At 43.4% G+C, this 23,588-nt stretch overlaps 1 long non-coding RNA gene across 1 annotated transcript in view; it reads left to right on the top strand.

The window, feature by feature from the left end:
* Positions 1-10,681: 10,681 nt before the first annotated feature.
* Positions 10,682-23,588, top strand: part of LOC310706131 — a 206,782-nt gene continuing 193,875 nt past the window's right edge. The window contains exon 1 of the long non-coding RNA XR_014525710.1: positions 10,682-10,859. This is a non-coding gene — a long non-coding RNA (uncharacterized lncRNA). The remainder of the gene's footprint in view (positions 10,860-23,588) is intronic.

Here is a 23,588-nt window from a genome sequence, read left to right as displayed (position 1 = left end):
CGCCTAGGAAATACCCAAAGTATTTCAAGTCATTCGTACTGTTGTGATTTCCTGCCCCTGTGATACCGTTTATAGTTTTGCTGTGCTGATAAAAAGCAGAAAGAAAAGTTTCCTTTTGTAGTATTTGTAGCATTTAAGAAAATGCAACTTGGGGTTGTTGGTGAATGTTGTCATTCTTCTCTAAGCTGATGAAGAGCCCATTGTGAATTGAAGTGAGAGAGGCGTCAGTTTAGCACCTTAGGCTATATGTAAATTTCTAGAGGGGTTCCCTAAATAGGAATATTCTGATAGCTAAATGTCTAAAGCATATTGGTCATTTGTAGGTGTCAACGGAAAAATCCAAGGGCTCCCTTGGACAAAAAACAAAGACACCAACCAGGATAACTTGGAGCAAAACAGCAGCCTGTAGGCTTGGCCTTTATTGATCTGTTGCAACAGGGTGCTCCCCTCACCTGCAGGAGAGAGGAGGGACCCAGAAAAATGGTGTGCAAGGCCTTATAAAGACTTTTGGAATTGCCATCCTGTAGATCAAGACCACCCCCAGAAACATCATACATACATCACAGAAGGGGTGTAACCTAAGACCACCCCTCAGATACATCACACCTACATCACAGAAAAGGCGGTCTGAAAACAGAAATTTGAATGTTGCTTTCTCCTGTCATTGTTTATCTCCTGTCTGGCAGGTTATTGATTGGATTTCCTAGGTAGCCTGGCCAATCTTTTGTAATGATAAATACTTAGTTCCTGGGCCAGGTCACAGGCTCACACCCTATTCAAACACAGACATACCCTTAAGACAGGATTTGTGAAGGAAAAGACAATGGGGAGGCTTTTCCATTTTGACCTTGCAGAGAAAACATTTGCTCAGTTTAGGAATCAAAATGGTTCCAGGTCCTGTGCTGATCTATGTACGTGCTTGGTTGGTACACTTATGAACATTACCATATATCTAAGACCATAAAATTCCTATTACATAGGTAAAGTTAGCATTGCGTGACCAGCCGGCGACAGCCCCAGCCCGCAGGGATCATAAGGAAGGAATAAAGACTCTGACAACGTTAAATGGAATTAAAAGTAGGCCACAACTTTATTAAACTTCTGAATTAAGGAAGACCTTGGCTTAGGCCTTGGGCGTGTATCCCTCCCAGTCCCCCAGCTGGGGGTAACTGGGGCTCATCAGGGTAAATGGGACATGGGGGTGCTCTGCAAGATGTAAGTGTAGCAGGCAGCCAAGCCCATATCCCCGCATGCAGGGTAGTTCACTGACAACCTTTCAGTGTATGGCCAGTGATACCCATATATTATAACCCCTTTAAGAGGGGACCCTGGAATCTGTGCCGCAGGGAGGTGAGTCACCACTTCACGCCCCCCCCTCCCCATATAGGGAAGAAAAGACTAAAGGATTCCACCCAAGGCCATAACTGCCAAAGTTGTGACGAATTGCTACAGGGAAGACAAAACCTGCCAATGCAGGAAAATTTATTTGCAGTCCTTCAACAGCAACCAGTCAAAGACCATAGCAGCGCCTGCTAAACAAGAAAAAAAAGTTAACCTGCAAACAAGAAACATTAAACAAAGGGAGGGGAGGGAGGGTGAATCTCCAGAGCCGACTGCCTGGCTATTGTCAGCTCCACCCCCTGTTTATAAATGGGGCTGGCCCCACCTCCCAGCAAGAAACTTGATTACTGAGGCTGGGCGGGAATGTCCAAAAATTAACACTGAGAGGCAAGCCAGCCCCTGTTTGCCAGTAAGCTCCCTGGCAACTGTAGCACCACACGCGATCCCGCAAAGGGCACCCACAATGTAAAGTGTGAGTGCTCATTTCTGTTCAACATGCCTATTGCCAAAATACAAATATATGGGGGAAGTATGGCAACATCTAGTTGTGTGGGACAGCTGACAAGTTGATGTTTAGCTAACCCAGTATGCAGGATTTACTATTAGTTTAGGACTGGTTCTCACATGCATGTTGTTGACCTGAAGATTATAGATAGAGTCAAGTGGTACCCTGCAGCTACAGACCTACTACTACAGATAAAGTTTTGTCACCTTGAAACATGATATGAGCCAGAAGCAAAGCAGCAAGCTGGAGAGTGGGAGTCAGAGTGATGTTCAATTTCTGTTTGAATCCACAGCTGTGGCAATAATCATAATATCATCATAGAATCATAGAGTCATCTAGTCCAACCCCCTGCAATGCAGGGATCTCAGCTAAAGCATCCATGACAGATGGCCATCCAACTGCTGCTTACAAATTTTATTATCCCACCCATCTGACTGGTTTGCTTCAGCCACTCTGGGCATCTTCCAACATATATAAAAACATAATGAAACATTAAAAAACTTCCCTATACATCTCCAGGAGATGCATTGAGGCTGAGGATACATTCTATCATATGTGGTGGACTTGTAAAAGGGTAAAAGAGTATTGGGAAATAATTTATAATGAATTGGGGAAAAAATGTTTAAAAGTACTTTTGCAAATAAATCCTTATGAATTGGAAAAAAAATGTTTAAAAGTACTTTCCAGAGTCCTTTTCGTTGGGGATAATTCAGATGGAAATTCCCAGGTGTTAAAAAAGGTTATTTAAGTATGCCACTACTGTGGCCCATGTTTCCTTAGCCCCCAAATGGAAAATGAGCGAGGTCCCAACTAAAGAAGAATGGCAACTTAAACTGTTGGAATATGTGCAGCTTGTGGACCTAACATATAGAATAAGAGGACAAGAAGAACATACGTTTAAAGAAGATTGGAAGAACATACGTTTAAAGAAGATTGTGTACACTGGAAAATGTGGACAGCATTAAGATAAATTCAACAGTGTAAATAAGTTTTGATGGACGTAATAATGGAATACTGAATAGTTTAGTTTATGTAAAATATGCAGGGATTTACGGTATTTATAATGAACAATGGAAAGAGAAGAAGGGAAGTCATTGATACTTTAAGGTTGTTTAAATGGATATTCTAAATTGTAAAACTGAAAATTTAATAAAATCACACACACACACACACACACACACACACACACACACTTCCCTCTAGAGGGCTGCCTTCAGATGTCTTATAAAGGTTGTATAGTTCTTTATCTATTTGACATCTGATGGCAGGGTGTACCACAGGGCGGGCAGCACTACCTATGAGAAGACCTATGGGGCAAGAAAGACCCTCTTGGATTCTTAGTGCTGTGAATCCCTCCATCCTAGGCTCAGGTTGTAGATAGGTACAAATAAACCATATATTGTAAGGACACCACCATCTCCACTGAGCCTCATTCAGAGGGAAACACAAACCCTGGAAGCCCTGAAATCTTGCATTGCTTGGAGATTGGGGTGGCACGCAACAATGTGTATTGTCATGAAGGTCTATTTATGGCAGCACGGCCCCATCCATCTCTTTCCTTTGCAGCACATTCAAAAGATGTACCCTGTTGTATTTTGAATAATGAGCACTGATAAAACTGGAAGGTTCATACAGGTGAAGAATATGCTGATGCAATGCATCCTCCTGGCTTTCTGTACTCAGAGGCCTCCCATGGAGGCTCAGGTAGCAATGAAAGCAGATCTTCTATAGTCAAACCCTTAAGGCACATTAGGCAGCAGAAGGCTGGACTCAACACAGGTAGAGCTCCAATGTGCTTTCAGGAGATGCTTGTCTCTCTCTCTCTCTCTCTCTCTCTCTCTCTCTCTCTCTCTCTCTCTCTCTCTCTGACTAAAGAGGCAAAATTGTCCAAAGCACAAACATATAAGAGAGGAAACAAACAAAAGAAACTACGGCTGCATTTCACAAGATCTCTCCACCACCACCACTGTGCTAAAAAACGCACACACATTTTAATGTCATCTGCTAATACAGCTTTGAAGATAACTTTTTTTTTTAATGCACCACCAGCTGAAAAATAGTTGGGTTGAAAGAAGTTTTAAATAATATGACTGGGCTGTCGAATAGAATTCAGTACCACTGAACAGAACTGCATCCTCCAAACCCCCAAAAGGCTTCCATTTCCTCCCCCCCCCCCCGAAGGGGGTGGTATTTGCTGTTCTAATGGGGGTGCCAGCAGGGATGGACAATTCTGTATATTTCAGTTTCTCTCCCTGTCCATTTTTTTTAAAAAGTCCTAAGGTCAGTGTTCCACATTTGCATGCCAGTTGGAGAGTCCCCATGAAGGTTCCTCATCGTTTCAGTGTGAATTCATTTTTATTTTATTTATTTATTGAATTTATATACCGCCCTATAGCTGGAGGTCTCAGGGCCTAATATACCGTACATATTTTTGCATAGCAAGGTTGCCCAATAGAATGCATTTGTGCATGTTGGTGTCACCAATATGTGCATTTTTAATGCACACGTTATCCTCACGTATGTATTTTTTGTATACATATTGCTTGGAGAACTGCACTGGAAAACTGAAAGAAGTGTCAAAAAGATGGCTGTGTTTCAGTTCGCATATTGTTCTGGAAAGTGCAAATTACGTAAGCTTGCCTTCAAATGCAAATGGAGTCAAATTAATCTCTGGCTGCCAAACCAGGCAGAAGGGGGAAAGAGCTGCCATTCTCAACCCAAGAATGACCTCCTTGGTTCCTTCCTGGTCTCACAGGGTCCAGGCTCTGTAATCAGCTGCAGTGGTAGTTAGTGGCAACAAAAACCTGAGCAAAAGTTTGGTCCAAGGGGAGCAGCAGAAACTTCTCAAAGTCTACTAGTCCTCCTTGATTCAGATCGGCTGGTGGTGGTGGTAGATCCCAAAAGATACCCAAGCAAGAGATTTGTACCTTACTCACCTCCAGGAAGAAAAGCAGATGGGTGGGCAATTTCTAGAGAGAAACTGTGGAAGGAGAAAGGGGTTCCTCCCCATGCTTGTCTTCCACTGCAGATTGCAACTTCCAGAAAACATTGGAAATGAAGAGGAGGAGACAACTGGTGTGTCCCATGCAAATTGGCCCTAGGTTGCTGGAAGGATAAAAGAATACAAGGATATATGGGACAGGGTGGGAAAGACGTCTAAATAAAGAGAGAACGAGCTATTGATTCAGAAACAATGGCTCAAAGATTGCTCAGCATGGAAGAGACAGATGTTGGCGATATCATAAAAATCCCCAATTCAGGCAAGCACCGTGATATCGCACTAAATTTATTTTTGTTTCTGTGTAGAATTTTACCCCGCCTGCTAATTAATTCTGATGCCTGTGAGTTCCAGCACTGTTAATTTTCTTCCGATACTTAGAAACACTCTGAGTAATTTATTTGCTTTATGAATTCAATTAGAGGCTGACGTTTGCACTAAGCTGCACCCCAGTTTACCCGGCAGGAGACCGTGCATCGTTTGCCTCTGTAAGTTGGTGAAGAATTTACCCTGAAGTATTTTATCATCTTCTCCTTCCCTTGCGTTGCTAATGTAGCATTATCTCTGTGCTTGGTAACAGGAATGGCAGAGGGGAAGAAGAGCTGGCCTTTGAAAGCTTGAGAGGCAGGAGCCATTGCTATTAATGACCAGTGGAGGCGACATGAAATGTCCTTGTGGGTGCTTTCCATGGAGAAAGCTTTGAGGTTTATTTGTGTATATAAATACCAGGTTTTCTATACTGCTGAATCAAGGGATACTTTGTTTTTGCTTCGGCAAGCAGCAGGTTGTATATCTGAATGCCATCCTTACTGAACATACCAATCTTGCATGTGAGAGCCAGGTTAGAGTGTTAGACAATTATTATTAATAATAATTAAATTTGTATACCACCCTATATCTGCAGGTCTCAGGATGGTTCACAGCTTAGACAAGGACTTGGGATGTTGTTGTTGTTGTTTAGTCGTGTCCAACTCTTTGTGACCCCATGGACCAGAGCACGCCAGGCACTTCTGTCTTCCACTGCCTCCCGCAGTTTGGTCAAACTCATGCTGGTAGCTTCGAGAACACTATCCAACCATCTCGTCCTCTGTCGTCCCCTTCTCCTTGTGCCCTCCATATTTCCCAGCATCAGGGTCTTTTCCAGGGAGTCTCATGAGGTGGCCAAAGTATTGGAGCCTCAGCTTCAGGATCTGTCCTTCCAGTGAGCACTCAGGGCTGATTTCCTTCAGAATGGAGAGGTTTGATCTTCTTGCAGTCCATGGGACTCTCAAATATTCAGCCATGAAGCTCACTTAGACCAGTTAACCATCTCTTAGCTTAACCTACCTCACAAGCCTATGGCAATGATAAAATGGGGAGAGGAAGAACCATTTGTGCCCATGGCACAAAATGCTAAAATACAAAATTAAAACATGAAAGAGGAAGCCTTAGCCTTTTCCCTTACGTCAGAAATGTGTGCCTGTGTGTGTGTATGACAATATTCTAATAGTAGTATTTGCACTTGTTAGTTGTGCTTCTTACATAAAGTAACTCAAAACAACTTGCAAACCTACATTAAAACCACACAAAACTAAAACAAGAGTAAAAGCTTAAAATGAGACAATTGTGCAAGTGGAATGATTTCTCCTCTAAATTGGTTTTGGGTTCTCCCTCAAACGTCCGGGACAGATTTTGGGGTGGTGCGGAGTGAAAAGGGGGTCCCATTGCACAAGCAGAATTTGTTCCACTCACAGTTGGTTAATTGAATGCCACTCATACAAATTAAAATCAACAATGACACATCACAAATTTTTAAAAAGAGACAATTAATTAAAGGAGGGGAAAGGTAGTCTTCCATAAATCTTCCCAAATTCCTGAGTAAGTAAGAAAGCTTCCACTTGGTGCTGGAAAGCCCATAATATTGGTGTCAGTTGTGCCTTCCTGGCAAGGGCATTCTGGAGCCAAAATGCCACCTTCTACAGGTAGGTAACTGTGTTGGTCTGACGCAGTCAAAATAAATAAAAAATTGTTCAGTAGCACCTTAAAGACCAACTAAGTTTTTTTCTGGGTATAAGTGTTCGTGTGCATGCACTTCTATAACACAGTTCTTCCGAAGAGAATACTTGGAATACGGCCTCTCTAGCATAACTTGAGACACTGGCTGACTCAGAGCGCCCTGAAGCAGAGCACCCCCTGCGCCGGGCAGACATCCACAGCGTGTTGGAGCCCTGCAGAAGTTCCCCGCAGGGCTCCCCACGCTGCGGATAGCAGCCTGCCGCCCAGCGCGAGGGGCGCCCTGAAGCAGAGCGCCCCCCGCGCCTGGCAGACATCCGCAGCGTGGGGAGCCTTGCAGGAGTTCCCCGCAAAGCTCCCCACGCTGCGGATAGCAGCCTGCCACCCCGCAGGGGGGGGTGCGCCCTGATGCGGAGCGCCCCTCGCGCGGGGCAGACATCGGCCAGCCCCACAAGCTCGGGGGACAGCAGGGAGGTGCAGCGCCGCCATCCCGCTGTTCCTCGACCTGGTTCGGTTTCCCCGACCTGCTTTTGGGGGGGGGAAATAAAGGGGGGGAATTTCCCTTATTCCCCCCCCAAAAAACTAGCTGCGTCCTATGGGGCGAAAAATACGGTATGTACAGAGGAGGGCAACCAAGATAATCAAAGGTCTGGAAACCAAGCCTTATGAGGAACGGTTGAAGGAGCTGGGTAATGTTTAGCTGGGAAAAGAGGAGAGTGAGAGGAGATATGATAGCCATCTTCCAATATCTTAAGGGCTGTCACATGGAGGAGAGAGCAAGCTTGTTTTCTCCTGCTCTGGAGGGTAGGACCCGAACCAATGGCTTCAAGTTACAAGAAAGGAGATTCCGACTAAACACGAGGAAGATTTTTCTGATAGTAAGAGCTGTTTGACAGTGGAACAGTCTCCCTTGGGAGGTCATGGACTCTCCTTCCTTGGAGGTTCTTAAGCAGAGGTTAGATGGCCATCTGTCATGGATGCTTTAGCTGAGATTCTTGCACTGCAGAAGGTTGGACTAGATAATCCTCAGGGTCCCTTCCAATTCTACAGTTCTATGATTCTTAGTCTGGCTGTAGGCCTCAAAGTTCTAGAATCTGAGTTCTGTACTCACTGAAGCTTCTGGGTCATCTTCAAGGGCAGCCCCACATATAAGGTTTTGCAGCAATCCAGCTGGGAGGTTTACCACAGTTCCCTGTTCAGAAATGGTTGCAGCTGGTGAACCAGCCAAAGCTAGCAAAAAGCAGTCTAGACCTCTTAGGCCTTAAGTGATGGTTCAAGGAATTCAAATTGCATACTTGCTCTTTCAAAGGGAGTGCAATCTTATCCAGAACGAGATGGACACCCATTTCTCGGAATGCTTCCCTCTTGTTGGGAATCAGAATCAGCTTATTGACTGTCATCCAGCCTGTTCCAGAGTCTTGGATTGAAACCGGGAAAGGGGATGGGGTGGGGTTTGGGGATCCAAAGGGTGTATAATTATAACCTGTCTTTTTTCTTTTTATTCTGTTTTGTCATTAATATGAAAAGTGGGGAATTCGTGGAAGGGAATTTGGGTCGACTTTAGGAAAAGGATTTAAGAATGAGCACTGATGTATAAACTTTGACGTTGTAAAACTGGTTTTTTAAATTGAACTAATTATAAAAAGGTTAAAAAATTGGGGATAAGAACTTGCTGAATTAACAATTTGAATTGGAATATAAGTAGGGGAGGTGTGGGGAAGTCAGGGAAATATGTTACAGAAAATAAGGATCGTAAACTGTATATGTTTTCTTTTTTGGGTTTTCCTTTTTGGTTTTTTTTTAATGGAAAATTCTCAATAAATATCTATTTTTTAAAAAAAAAACAGAGTCCAGAGCCCAGATTCAGCAAATGCACGGCTACCCCTGACTAAAGGGACAGAGAACCCTGGAGTTGACTTTTGCTCTTTGCGATTTTATAAACCCTGTTGTTTGCAGTTAGGATTATCCATGCAAGGGCTGAGATGCTGCATCAAAACAGAACTCTTTGTCAGAGCTGAGTTGCTTTGCAGGTTATGGAACTTATCACCCTGACTGGAGGTCAGGCAAAGAAATACAGGATCAAGTTTAGAATCTTCTTAGAACTTTCAAACGGAGGAGAGCAGGAATTTCAGTTGGCACGCAAGGACATTTCTAGCTGCCTCCCCCGCTTTGGTGTGACAGCCACTTTCTCAGTGCTCATGTGAATTAGCTGTAACTTGGGACTTAAGGCCACTTGAATGGAGAAGCTTTCAATTGTTTGTTCTTTTGCTAAGCAATGAATGGAGAGCTGATGATCCCTTCTTGCCTTCTGGGCAGTTGCAGGTGCTAACACAGAGACTCCCCCCCTGTAGTCTTTATTGAATGTCAAGCTTTATTTTTAAAACAGGAAATAGCTCTCCAAAAGGAAAACTTAGACCATGGGTAGGCAAATTAAGGCCCAGGGGCCGGATCTAGCCCACTTGCCCGTGGACGGTCCAGGAATCAGTGTATTTTTACATGAGTAGAAAGTGTCCTTTTATTTAAAATGCATCTCTGGGTTTTTTGTGGGGCCTGCCTGGTGTTTTTACATGAGTAGAATGTGTCCTTTTATTGAAAGTGCATCTTTGGGTTATTTGTGGGGTACAGGAATTTGTTGATATATTTTTTTCAAAATATAGTCCGCCCCCCCACAAGCTCTGAGGGACAGTGGACTGGCCCCCTGCTGAAAAAGTTAGCTGACCCCTGACTTAGACTCTCTCTAATCCTCCCTCCTTAACATTGATCATGTGATAAACTTGATTGGCAGCTTAGCCCTTCTGGCATATGTCCTTGTTTTAGATTGTAGCAATGTCCATTGGAACAATTTTTGTGTTGCTTCTACAGATGAACCTGCCAGAAAAGCTCGTCAGTCTTTATCCTCCTCCCCCCCCCTTTTTTAAAAAAACAAGCCAAGGTAAAAAAAGCTCTCTCACACACACAGATCGGGCAGGCAGCGGTTTTAACTCTTTGAATTAGTTGGAAGTCATTTGTTTTATTTTTAACTTCCAACAACTTTTAAGAACCCAGCTCTTGAGTCTGCTCTGTAACCTGGCTGCCTCTCTGAAGGAAAGAGCAACTCGAAAGCTGCAACTCCAGAATGTGACGTTTCAAATCTGGAGAAGGAAATAAATCAAAAGTCCTTTTGTTCCTTTCTCCCTTTCCCTCCCCTTCTTCCCAGAGAAAAGAAGAAGGAAAGTGTAGGGATGGGTGTAGCAGGAAAAACCTCCCCGTTCCTCTCTGTAGGAGTGTGCTGTGCAGCTAGCTACAAACCTCATATTCACAAGGCAAACAATGCATCATTTTTTAATGACTTTCTGAATACATTTTTTTTTTTTTTTGCAGCTGCTTGCCTAGACCTGCTTGTCATAATGGCTTCTTCAAACGCTTTTTAAAGCCTGTGATGTTCAAGGGCCTAGCCTTCCCCCTCTCTCGCTAGTTTTTTATGTGTCACAGTTGTCAAGTAAAATAGAGCACCTTGCCTTTGTTTCAAGATGGTACCTGATCAATATCATCAATCCGTCTCCCCTCCCTCTCTCTCCCTCTCTCTTACACACCCATATACACACACATTCTCTCTCTCTCTCTCTCTCCTCTCTCTCTCTCTCTACAGCTGTATCCATTTCCTCCTGGCAAAAAGGGACTTTATGAATAAATGATACTGAAATGCTGAGGGTTCAGATACTAAATAATGAATTTCACCACCAAAAACACAACAACTTCTCCAATCATAAAATACCGCTCCTTCCATATTGATTGGGCTTTGGCGACTGGATGCAGTGCTAAGCCTCATTCGCCAAGGTGCTTAAAAAGGAAAAAACAACAGGTTTCGCCAGGGTTTATCATCCTGGCTAGGAACAAAATGTAATACCTCTCCATGTAGGCTGCCTGCCTAATGTTTGGGCGTTAATATTTCTTCCATCGGGGTTAACCCCTTTTGCAGGGGATGGAATCAATGCAAAGAGTGCCTCTGTCTGGGATGGGAACTTTGCTTCTTGGGATATTACAGTAAGTGTGTCATCTCTTCTGTGCTGTTCTGTGGGTACTGCTGGAAAGAGAGGCTGCGGCAAAGCTGGCTTTGGAAAGAGCGGCGTGCTGGAGGAAGGAAGGGGGAGCTCTGTGGCAGGACTGGGGCTTAGGTCAGGAAACTTGCAGCTGCTCCTCCTAACGCTGCTGCCGGGTTCCTTTTTTTTGTTTCGTTTTTCTGAGGGGGGCGGCTCACTCGCTGCATGCAGTGGGGTCAGGGCTTGGGAGCACCCATTGCCTGCTCAGATGTGCTTCCTGGAACCGTCGTTGCTGCTGGTGCAAGTTCTGATGTGCCCTGAGATGCCAGGATCTGTTCTCTGAGAAAGGACTTGGGGGTCAAGGGAGGAGTGCAGGGCTGTGGCATGTGATTGGCAAAAGCAGCTCTCTGTCAAGTTGTGGGCTAACTTTTTGGACAGCAATCTTCCGCATCTGCCTATAAATTTCCCTTTATTGCCTGTTAATGTCACGGAAGCCTCCTTTTTAATTAGCTGAAACGAGGAGACTTTGCTTTATGGGGAGCTGTGCGTGTCCCACCTACAAGCTTCCTTCCTTTCTCTCTCTTTTATTTTATTACTTTTTTAAAAAAAAGAAAGAAAGGTGTAAATAGCTTTGCAGCAGGTCAATACAGAGCGAAGCCACACAAATTAAGAAATCAAAGTTGAGGCTTTCTCCAACCCCCTTACCTTTTTAAAAAATTGGTTTGATATACATGGAATAATTACAATTGATTTAGCAGTTGCAAAAAAAAAGAGAGAGAGTGAGAGAGAAGATTTCATATTAAGTAGGCTAGAAAATCTCATTCGTTCTGTTGACTGGGGGGATATATATATATATATTTACCAACCCTAAAACACTTTCTGTTCTCTTTCTGTTTGCCAGATGTTTACTTGTTTATTCAAATGATGATTTTTATATCTGCCTTGCTTTATTTATTTATATTTCTCCCTTTTTTTTAATGGGCAAAGAAGAGAAATTGAAGGCATTAATTTAGAGCTACTGATGCAATGAAATGGAGGAATATATTTAAGCTATTAGCTGCTTCAATCTCGTGCCCACAAATAATTGATGAGTTTCTATTAAAGATTGACAAGCTAGCAGGCGGCGAGGCGTTTTTTACTAGACCATGCTGCAGAGGCAGACAATATGCATTGTAGTCCTTATTCTAATGCAGCGTATTAGCCTATTTTAGAAATGTGGGGGGAGGGTTCTCTTTCCTAGGGACCTACAAACATATATATGTATATGGCCAAAATTATAAGCCACACACTTCACCAGCATGCTGGGTTCCAGTGGCTTCATCAGAGCAGAAATATCCCACTCTATGGAAGGAGGGAATGAAAACTCGCAAAAAAGTGTACAGTAAAAACAAAAGCCCTGTTGCTTCTCTTAGTAGAATGTGTGTTGCCAGCATGTTGTAAATAAACAATAATTTCCCCAATGAGTTTATTCTGTCCAGGTCTATTACTCTCTTCTCTCTTTATATATATATCTATATCTATATAAAATGATCTGTACAAAGAGACCTCTGTTTTGCTTTAGGTTTCCTTGGAAATTTGGTTTCCCAAGGAGGGAATAGTTAAGCAAGATATAATATTTGTTATCTGTTCATTGTCATTCAAATATACATATGTAATAATCAGCAGGAATTCAAAAATATCAATGGGGATTTTTTTTGAGGGGTGTGTGTGTGCAGGTTTGTAAACTAAGCATCCAAACTAATGCATGTTTACGCAGAAGTCAATCCATATTTATGTTAAAGTTAGTCTACTGTTTTGTGCCTTCCTTTCCCAGTTGTCCTAAGCATATCTATTCAAAAGTTTGTTCCAATGTGTTCAGTGGGACTTACTTCCAAGTAAGTATGCCTATGATCTTGGGATTTCAACCCTACTAGTGATTATTTTCCAAATCTAACCCTCGGTTAATTTTCTCTTGTTCCTATTGCAATAATAGCTTTTCAAAAGTGGAAATATGTGAAAAGTAGAATGTAAAACAGTTGCTTTAGTATTTTTAGGCTGTAGACATCTGCACGCCTGCCTGGGAATAAGCCAAATTGAATACCGTGAGACATCTAAGAGAACATAAACAGGCTGTGTTGTTTGGGGAAAGTTTGGCAAATAATTACAAAGTTTATCGCTTACTTACCCATGAAAGTTCATATCCTTTCTGCCTTTTACAACCCAAGGGAGAACCAGTTAAGATGCTTGTTTGGGTATTGTTCATTACAACAATTTCCAGACGGGCAACTGTTGTAGCGAAACAGCAAGGAGTCTTGTGGTATCTTAAAACTTATGCCATAATAAATAGCATAATAAACTGCTATTCGTTAAGATATCACAGGATTCTTTGTTGTTTTTGATACACACACACACACACACACACACACACACACTCTATAGCTAATTTGTCTAATACAATCACTGGTCTGTAACAGAGAATTGCAATTCTTCACTGCATAATTCACAATAAGGAATATGTTGATCACCAAATATGTTTGCAAATATGTTTGCAATTTGCAATTTGCAAAATGTTTGCAAATTGCACTTTAAAGTCTAATTTAATTCACACCAAACAAATGATTACCATATAACCTGACTTTTAAAGGATGGGTTCAGTACAATTTATGGTTTAAAACAAACAGTTTAGGTGTAAATACAAAGGGAGTGGGTCCAAATCCAGACCCACTGAGGTTAATAGGATCAAAGTTTATAATCACAACCAGTTTACACCACACTGATTTCTATAAGAATATAATAAGATTTCAGCGGGTGTACTCTTAAGTGCAGCTACACAATCCTAACCATGTCTCCTCAGAAGTAAGTCCTGCAGAATTCAGTGGGGATTACTTCCAGGTAAATGAAGGTAGGATTCCAGCAAAAATCAGGATCCAACTCAGTGAGAGAAATTGAATCCATTGCTCAGTTGAGCAGCTTCCTCCATTGGGACTAATGTCTGGACCAGGAACACGTGACACACAGAAAACTCACTGATATAATTGGGATTGCTTCTACATAGTTGCCTCAATCTAGCTAGTGTTCATGCACAAGCAGTTACAGCTTTCCCCCTGTCGATATATTGTATGTTTACTTCCTTGAGCCCAAATCCATAACTGGGCATGTGCAACTTTTTAAAAAAGTGAAATTCCAGCCATTAGGAAGAGGTGCTGGGAGGGGCTGGATTCATTCATCCCCCCCCCCCCCGCCAAACCACTGATCAGTAGGGTTACGAGGCTCATGTATTATTTGATAAATCAGAGCTCATGAATACAAGCTACCCAAGCCAGAACACCAATAGGGCAGAGAACACATGCATTATGGCACTTGTTTTTAGAGGGGTATTTGTGCTGTGTTATCTTAGCCATGCCTACGCAGAATGAAGATCCATTGATTTCAGTTGGGCACAGAACCCAGCAGTATGTGTGCAGGATTGCAGCTTTATAGCATCTGAAGAATCCGAAGAAGTGTGCATGCACACGAAAGCTCATACCAAAAACAAATTTAGTTGGTCTCTAAGGTGCTACTGGAAGGAATTTTTTGTTTGTTTTGACTACAGCAGACCAACACGGCTACCTACCTGTAACTAGCCTTATAGCAGTTTGACCCATTGGGCTATTGTATTCAAAAGTCCAGAATAATCTCAGCTGCTCAATGTCCAGGCCTGCGGTACATAGCAGGAGTGTCTATGACCTCATTGTCTAGAGGTGAGGTGTAGTAAATCAAATTCTGGAATTCAAAGGGCTGTGTGGGAAATCTGAGTCCCTTTGGACCCCGACCCAAACCACCAGCTTAACTGGATGGTGTAGCTGGATGCAAAAAAGTTATTTCACGTGGAGATTCAGGGGTGTGATGATGATGGGCACAGATGATTGGCCAAGGCTGTTTGCACCAGATGTGTTGAGTTCAGAAGTTGTTTAACTACTACATAGTCGCAAGTCCCAGGACTTCCAGCCTTGCACAATCCGATCATTCAGCCAGTGTGAGCTTGAAGTTGCCATTTCATTTCCAGTTCGTGTAAGAAGAGCTGCAATGGCTCAGCTTTATGCTAACAGGCTTGTTTGCATGAGAAGTTATTTGTGGAAATGAGCCAGGCGTGGGAACCGGCTTTGAGATGTGTAAGAAAATAATTTTCTTAGCAGGATTTTGCAGTGTGCTACCTTGCATATCAGGCAAACACACACACACACACACACACACACACACACACACACACACTGCACCCCTAAGATTATGAGGAAGGGAGCGCATCAACACCACAGGACATTGGCTTCACCAGGCAATATCTTTGCTAGGTATCGTTTTACGGGCTTTGCTTGCTGGCTTCATTTTGTATTTATGAATATATTTTCAGGAGAAGGATAAATAGGTGAAAATAGTTCGGTACCATGTGATTTGTTTCATCCTAAGGCATTGCCTGGGGTTACTGATACAGTCCTGGCTCTCGGTATGGAGAAGTGAAATGTGCAACAATGAAAATTTTATTAAAATGTTCGTTAACCCATTACAGGGTGTTCATTTTCAATTCTTTGCGAGAAGCACGATGTATCATTTTGTGTGTGTCATTTGGTAGAGAGAGAGAGAAAGAGAGAGAGATGAGCCAAGAGGAAGAACACATTTAATGTGGGGGGGGGAGGGGGGATTTTAATGGGCTGCATTATACAAATGGCCCACTGCACGATTGCCATTATTAAAATAATTTGTCATTGGATTAAAAAAAAAAAAAGAGAAAGAAATTTCAAGGCTTCTTTGAATATTTCCTCTCATTTTCTCACTGTCTCCCTCCTTCCCTCCCCTTTCTTTCTTTAAAAAAAGAGATAGCAGCTTTAGTATCGTAAAGGCAGACGCATTTTCAGGCAAAGCCCATTTCAGACCAGAATTTCTGAGAGTCCTATTAATGTTTCATGCTAATCAAGGAGAGTAGGAAATAGAGCTGACAGGTGCTTCTACTCTGCTTATTCCTGTCTTCCTGCATTAGATGTTACTAGCTAAAAAAGGAGCAGCGTGGCTCCTTTCCAAGGCTTATAGTGACAAGGGCAGGAACGAAATGGGTTCTGTCCTTAAGTTTTGTCGTTGTTTTCTTTATTGGCTCATCTGATGACATCCCCGGTAATCTGGCAGCATTGATGACGAATCAAACTCTTTTGCTTCATACTGTGACCTCAGCAAGGCTCTGTGTTTCCTACCTGTCATCTTCAACTGATGATCGCATGTTCACTATTGCTCTCGCAAAGGCCCTGTCAGGGAGTCAATTCAGGCAATGATTTACCAAGTCATGGCATACCACAGCGTGCTTGCAACTCTTTGATAAGATGTCATTTGCAACCCCCAGCCAAGGGTTGGAGGTTGGTGATGATTTTACCACTTCCTGGATTCCTATCAGGAAAGATGGATGTGTTTGTGTGTGTGTATAACATTTACAGATGATGGGCATACTGGTTAGATGTACACATGGCGCTCAGTACTGGATGATGTGGAAGGGCTAGTCAGCCATGTTGCTGTTGCTTACTGCGAGGTAGAGGAAAAGGCAGAGGCAGTGGCATGGTCAGAGCAGTGCAAACACACTTGTGGGAGTGCCAGATCAACTCCGCTGGTGTGTTTGCACTGCACTGACCTCACCACTACCTCGTCCCTTCTCTTCTATGTTTCCAAGCACAATTCAAAGTGTTGGTGCTGACCTTTAAAGGCCTCAATGGCCTCGGACCTGTGTACCTGAAGGAGCGTCTCCAACCCCATCATTCAGCCCGGACACTGAGATCTTGCTCTGGTTGCCTTCTGGTAGTTCTCTCACTGCAAGAAGTGAGGTTATAGGTAACCAGGCAGAGGGCCTTCTTAGTGGTGGCGCCCGCCCTGTGGAATGCCCTCCCATCAGATTTCCGGAAGTTAAGTAACTACACAACCTTTAGAAAACACCTGAAGGCAGCCCTGTATAGGGAAGGTTTTAATGTTTGATGTTTAATTATGTTTCTCTATAAGCTGGAAGCCTCCCATATTGGCTGGGGCGACCCAGTCAGATGGGTAGGATAGATACTGTAAGAGCCTCACCTAGGGTCCAAGGGTTCTTTGGCCCCTCCAATAAAATATTTGAGGGGGCTGCCCCTCCTCAAAGTTGGTGGACATTGCCGTTCAAATTGTGTGATTGCACCATGTCATGTGATCGATTAGGCGGGGCGGTGCTTACCTGGCCCCACCCAATATTTTATTCAGGTTGGCACCCCTGCTGTCACGACGTGGAGAGCTTCTGCTAGTTCTTTCATTTAAATCAACAGAATACACAGGGAGACAATAGATTATGCTCCTCTCAGTCTCGAGACATTGTTCAGAGTGCCCATCCCACCCCTCTTTACTGCCTCTGGTGGCCGGCAATGGAATATTTCTGTCTCTCTTTGGTCTTCTGCTTGAAGATACGAAGTGATCGCCTGGTCCTTGGAGAAGAGGAAGGTCCTACCAGGCTTTCAAGTGACAAAGTGTCCACTGTCTGCTGTACTGTTTCTCCCACTTCTGAGTCCTCCATTATTTCCCATCTCTTTGCTTCTTCTTCTGGGGTGTGTCCTGTTTGCCACCACCATGAATCTGGGTCCATACTATCGTCATCTTCCTCCTACCCAGAAGCCTCTTGAAATGGAGGCCTCTACCACCCCTCCCTATCTGCCCAGTCCCTGACATCTGGTAGGGTACAAATAATAAAATGATGATAATGATGATGGTGATTAGAGCTCAGGCAAGGGGCACTGCCCCACCATGCTACTTGCTACTGATGGTGGTAAATGATGGTCTGCATGGTCAGGTTCCACCCCTGCTCCTCCTCACATTTCTTAGCTCAGGGGCAGAACACGAGCATTGTTTGCGAAGAGATCTCTGGCTCATTGCCTGGAAACTCTAGTCAAAAATATCAGATAGCAGGTTGATGTGAAAAACCTTTGCCTAAGACCTTGAGAAGCCACTGTCAATCTGAGTAGAGACAACATTGGGTTAGATGAACAAATAGCCTGATGTGGCATAAGACAGCTTCCTGCTATGGAAAGAATTGAAGCTCGGTGCATGCAGAGAGTGTACGATTCAATTTTGGGTGTCTCTCGGGAGAGCTGAGAAAGGTCCCTGTCTGAAACTCTGGTTTACCCCTGCCAGTATAAGGAAGCTTCCTGTCTTCTTTTCGTTTCATTTTGCTGCTCATGGTCCTGCAGTACAGTCCTGGCAGAGCTCGATGTTTTCTGCCACGTGTTGCCATGTTGCCAATCCTTGTCCCTTGTTCCCTGGCATGAGGGGTGCCAACCATAGGGGGCTCTGGGTGCCTGAGCACCCACAAAATTTTTGTTTGTGTGCTCAACACCCACACCGCAGGTCCCCCAACCCAACCTCTGAGGTCTCACAAGGTTTGGACAGCATCTCTGAGGCCTCACAAGCAGTGGCGGAGGAAGGGGTGGGGGGTGGCCTATTGGAGGGGGATTTTCAACTGGTGGCAGAGGACAGCCTGTGACTCCAGGAGACACAGGTGTAAAACCAAACTAAAACGAAGGCTTTGTTACAAAACAACAAACAGAAACTCTGGTGGGTGTTATTCCTGCAGGCAGGCTACAAATGGCAGCTTTTTCATTTTGTAGCCACGGCCAGCTGCAACCAATTAACCCAGAAACTTCTTAAAGGTACTGTTATGTACTGAGTTGAATAGGATCCAAACTGCAGTAGTCTGATTGGTCCTAGAACAATAGGATCCAAAATGCGGCAGTCTGATTGGTCCTAGAACAATAGGATTCAGAATGCAGCAGTATGATTGGTTGGCAGGAACCACGCAATCCTGCTCCAGATAGAAGTGAATCCACAACCTGATTGGCTTACAGTAGAATTCTGGAATTAGCCAATCATGTGCAGCCCATTGTGTAAATAATGTATATAAAGCAGATACTGTGAGGGGACATTCATTCATTCCTCCTCACCACTATGAGCTGAATAAAGAGCATGAAATCACTTTGCGACTCTGAGTATATTTCAGGTACACACACGTTTCTGTGCAGAATGTCTCCCAACATGGCTACCCCAGGTGCCACCTCTAAGGGGGGTGAAAAGAAGGCGCTGCAGCTGTGAGCAGAGGATCCCACTGCTGTCCGTACGGCACTAGAGTGGTGCCGTCGGCAAACCAACCAGCGGTGCATGCACAGCACCACTACATACTGTGCATGTGCGGTGCCACTGCGCACGTGCAATATGTAGCACCGTTGCACATGCACCATATGTACGGTGCACGTGCATGCATCACCGGGTGGTTTGCCCCGCCCTCCGACACCCCGCATTGAGTGTCAGTTAGACTTCCTTTGCCCCTGCTCACAAGACCTCAAAGATGCTTCTGGAGGTCTCACGAGACCTCAGCACCTGACTTCCGGTGGCACCAGAACTCACGTTCTGAGGTCTCGCGAGACATCTGTCAGGAGAGTGTTCCACAGGGTGGTTGCCACTTCTGAAAAGACCTGCTGCCTGTTTCTCTGTAGCTTGACTTCTCGTAGTGAAGGAATTGCCAGAAGGCCCTTGGAGCTCAGTGTCCAGGCTAAACAATGGGGGGTGGAGATGCTCCTTCGGGTATGCAGGGCCAAAGCCGTTTAGGTATTCAGAGGTCAGCACCAACACTTTGACTTGTGCTCGGAAACGTCCTGGGAGCCAAGTACACTTAATGTAGTACTTTAATGTGGCTCCTCTTATTGGGCAGAAGGCAACACGGCCAACCCTAGCATACAAGAAGGTGAAACAGGCTGCGTCAAGTGATGGTATCTAGAAGTTTAGATGAAGGCAGGTATAGATGACTGAATGGTGCAGTGGGGTTTTGAAGTGTTGACCCTACATATATTGGTGGTGGGGGATGGGGTGTCATTGGGTGCTTGTTTGACCAGTAGCTAGCCAAATTTGTCTGGAAGCTTACCCATGACTAAACTTAGTAAGCACTATGGAAACCATTCCATTTTTTTCCTGCCAATAACAATAACAATAATAATAATAATAGTAATTTTATTACTTATTACTTATTACTTATAGCCTGCCCATATGGCTAAGTTTCTCCAGCAATTCTGGGCGGCTTCCAGCAGAGTAAAAAAACAAAATAAAACATCAAACATTAAAAACTTTCCATTACAGGGCTGCCTTCAGATGTCTTCTAAAAGTCAGACAGTTGTTTATTTCCTTGACATCTGATGGGAGGGTGTTCCACAGGGAGGGTGTTACTGCTGAGAAGGCCCTCTTCCTGGTTCCCTGTAACTTCACTTCTCACAGTGAGAGAACCACCCGGGAGTAGACCGGGCTGATTGATGGGGGTGGAGACACTCCTTTAGGCATGTTTCATTCTATTGAAACATCTGAACATACATAGTGATGATGATGAAGAAGAAGAGTTTGGATTTGATATCCCGCCTTTCACTCCCTTTTTAAAGGAGTCTCAAAGCAGCTAACATTCTCCTTTCCCTTCCTCCCCCACAACAAACACTCTGTGAGGTGAGTGGGGCTGAGAGACTTCAAAGAAGTGTGACTGGCCCAAGGTCACCCAGCAGCTGCATGTGGAGGAGCGGAGACGCGAACCCGGTTCTCCAGATTACGAGACTACCGCTTTTAACCACTACACCACACTGTGCTTATTCTCATGCACCTGTGCTTTTCAACAGTTTGTTGGGCCTGTCATCCTGCATGAGCTGAGCTTGCACCCTAGGACACACCAAAACTCCCCCAACAACTCAATCTCTACAGTGGGAGATGGCCTTTGAGGTGTAGAAAGAGGGCAGGTTGAGAAACCCAAATGATTTCAGTCACAGGACCAGACCATGAAAACTACAGTGAGAAAATTGGTCTTATTACCTTTTGCACTGGTCCTCATGGTGCCTTGAAAGTGGGGCAAATGGGGTGAACTGCGCATGACATTAACGCAACCTGCGCGTGACAATTTTGGCTGGAGACGGAGTGGACTGGAGAGAGGTGCTGAATACTTGCCTCAACTTTGCAAGTAAAGAAATGGCAGGTGCAGCTAGGATTTGGCACCTGTCTCCTATCTGCTGGCTCCCCACCCATTCCACAATTTTATATTTTATTTATTGCATTTATATTTCACCTCTTCTCCAAAGAGCTCAAGGTGATGTCCTTTGTTCGTTCCCTCTTCATTCAGTCCCCACAACAACCCTGTGAGGTTGGTTAGGGTGAGAAGGAGTGACTGCTCCAAGGTCTCTCAGTGAGCTTCATGACTGACTGAGGATTTGAACCCTGGTTTTCTAAGTCCTAGCCTAACACTCTAACCACTACACCACACCGACTCTCTAGGAATTCAGCAATCCCTTGTATTCTTATATAGGTGTATCTGCTGTTGTTAATGTGGAGTTAGCTGGGCTCCTTGCACCCTGAGGATCCTGTCTTCTGCACTACGTGACAGTGACTTCTGAGGCCTGTAGTTTTTCAGTCTGCTCTATTAAGTGTTTGTCTCATTTAGATGTTAGAAAAACCTCTTAAGTTGTTGCTTAAATAACTCTGAATAAATTTGATGAGGAAAAAAGGTTTTGCATCTCATGGGTGTTTATGATCAGTTTAATTAAATCTGTTTAAAATAAATATATTCAAAGTGGTGTGAACCCCTGCTGTAGGCATACTTAAAGTTGTTTGATCCTTGTTTGCATTACTTGGTGTCAGTAAAATGCCTGCTTAAACATGGGTTAAATCAGGTAACAGAAGAATTTTGTTGTACACTGATTAATGAAAGCTGCTGTTTGGCTAAATTAAGTGACCCTCTTTAAATGGACAAGATCTAATTTCATTTACAGTTTAAAATTACTTGTCAGATTTCTTTAGCACATGCAATGCTATTTTGTAGGCAGGCAAGTTGCAAAATAAGAAAGACAGGGGTGAGGAACCTGTCACCTTACAGATGTTATTGGAATCCAGCTCCCATCAATCAATAGTCATTTCGTTTCACTTTTAATTTGTATACCGCCTTTCTCTATTACTATACACAAGGCAGTAAACAAGCTGAAGAAACAACAAAATAGACAGCAAAAACCACACACCTAATAACAATCTGATTCAATACAAAAAAGTCGCAATTGCTATCAAACAAAACAACATTCAATAATCTATTAAAATATACAGTGGTACCTCAGGTTACATACGCTTCAGGTTACAGACTCCGCTAACCCAGAAATAGTACCTCGGGTTAAGGACTTTGCTTCAGGATGAGAAAAGAAATCGTGCTCCCGCAGGGCAGCGGCAGCGGGAGGCCCCGTTAGCTAAAGTGGTGCTTCAGGTTAAGAACAGTTTCAGGTTAAGAACGGACCTCTGGAACAAATTAAGTACTTAACCCGAGGTACCAATGTAATAGTAAACTGTAATATTAAATATCAGCAAATGATAGTTAAACAGTTTACACTTCTCAATTACAATAAAGAATTAATAAACAATAAAAATAATGGCAAGTCGCAATGCAGAAAATACCACAAAACATACAAAACCATGTAATGAGAAACTAGGACACACAACTTATAATTTATTTATTTTTTAATGTCTCTGAACTCTTCTCTCTTCCTAGCTGCTTCTGCTCTTCTCAAAGTCATGGTCTGGGAAAGGCTCCTAGGGCTAGAGGGTAGGAAAAATCCATTGTCTGATGAGCAGCAGGGTTGATGAGAGTGTCCATCCAGCGACATGGTGCCTTCTGGAGATTGTTGTACTACAACTTCCATCAGCTGCGGCCAGCATGACCAATGGTCAGGAATACTGGGAGTTGTAGTCCAGCAACATCTTGTGGGCAGCACATTGACTACTCCTGCTAAAAGGATTGTGGATGAACATTCTCATGTTGATTTTTTTAAAGAGATGGATGGGATCTACCTTTGGTGCATGTGCAACAAAACATGTAGCTCTGGATTTCTTAAATATACAAAACGATGATGGATAATGATGGGTTAGAACCGGACTCCCGTTTTCATGTTCCTTCAGACAGAACATTTGCTTAACTCAATTTCTGCTGAACTTGAAGACAGAAGGGAGGGAGGGAGGAGGTTCAGATGCCATTTTTGAAAGTAGGACACTCCACCTGGAATATGCACTTAATTCAGACCAGGATCATGTCTCGCTTTGACTTTGAATTGTGACTCTTGTGTAATGCTGTCAGCTGGGGTTTGACTCAGGGCATTACATGTGCACTGTCCTCTTTAAAATATACATTTAACTTAACAGCATGAATACTACTTCCACAGTGATTACTTCCATGCCAATATGGACACATGTCAAGTTTACCACTAGTGTGGACTGTCCTAAGATGCAGCAGAGTATTGGCAACTTAAGACGTTAGAATATGAAGAACTTGCAGGTTTAACACACAGAATAAGAGAACAAGAAGAAAGTATATTTAAAGAAGAGTGGGATATATTTATTGAATATATGGAAAATAATTGTATACAGCTGAAAAAGCTGGCAGCACTCAGATAAATTCAGAAGTGTAAACGATATTTGATTGATGTTAAAGTAAAAAAATGATTTGAATGGTTATAGTAAAATATGCAGGAATATATGGTAAGTAATATGAACAATGGATGGAGAAGAAGGGAAGTCATTGGGTATTTTAAAGTTTGCAAAATGTTTATTTTGAAATGTGAAAAACTGAAAACTCAATAAAAATTATTATTATTTTAAAAAATAAGATGCAGCAGCGTTTAAAAGTCACAAAATGTGCAGCGACAGTGAAGCGTTAGGATTATAGGCTGTTAGA

The sequence above is a fragment of the Podarcis liolepis genome, assembly GCF_965112155.1.
Source record: "Podarcis liolepis genome assembly, chromosome: 4".
In the NCBI taxonomy this organism is placed as follows: Eukaryota; Metazoa; Chordata; class Lepidosauria; order Squamata; family Lacertidae; genus Podarcis; species Podarcis liolepis.
This window is presented reverse-complemented; position numbering and strand designations above follow the sequence as displayed.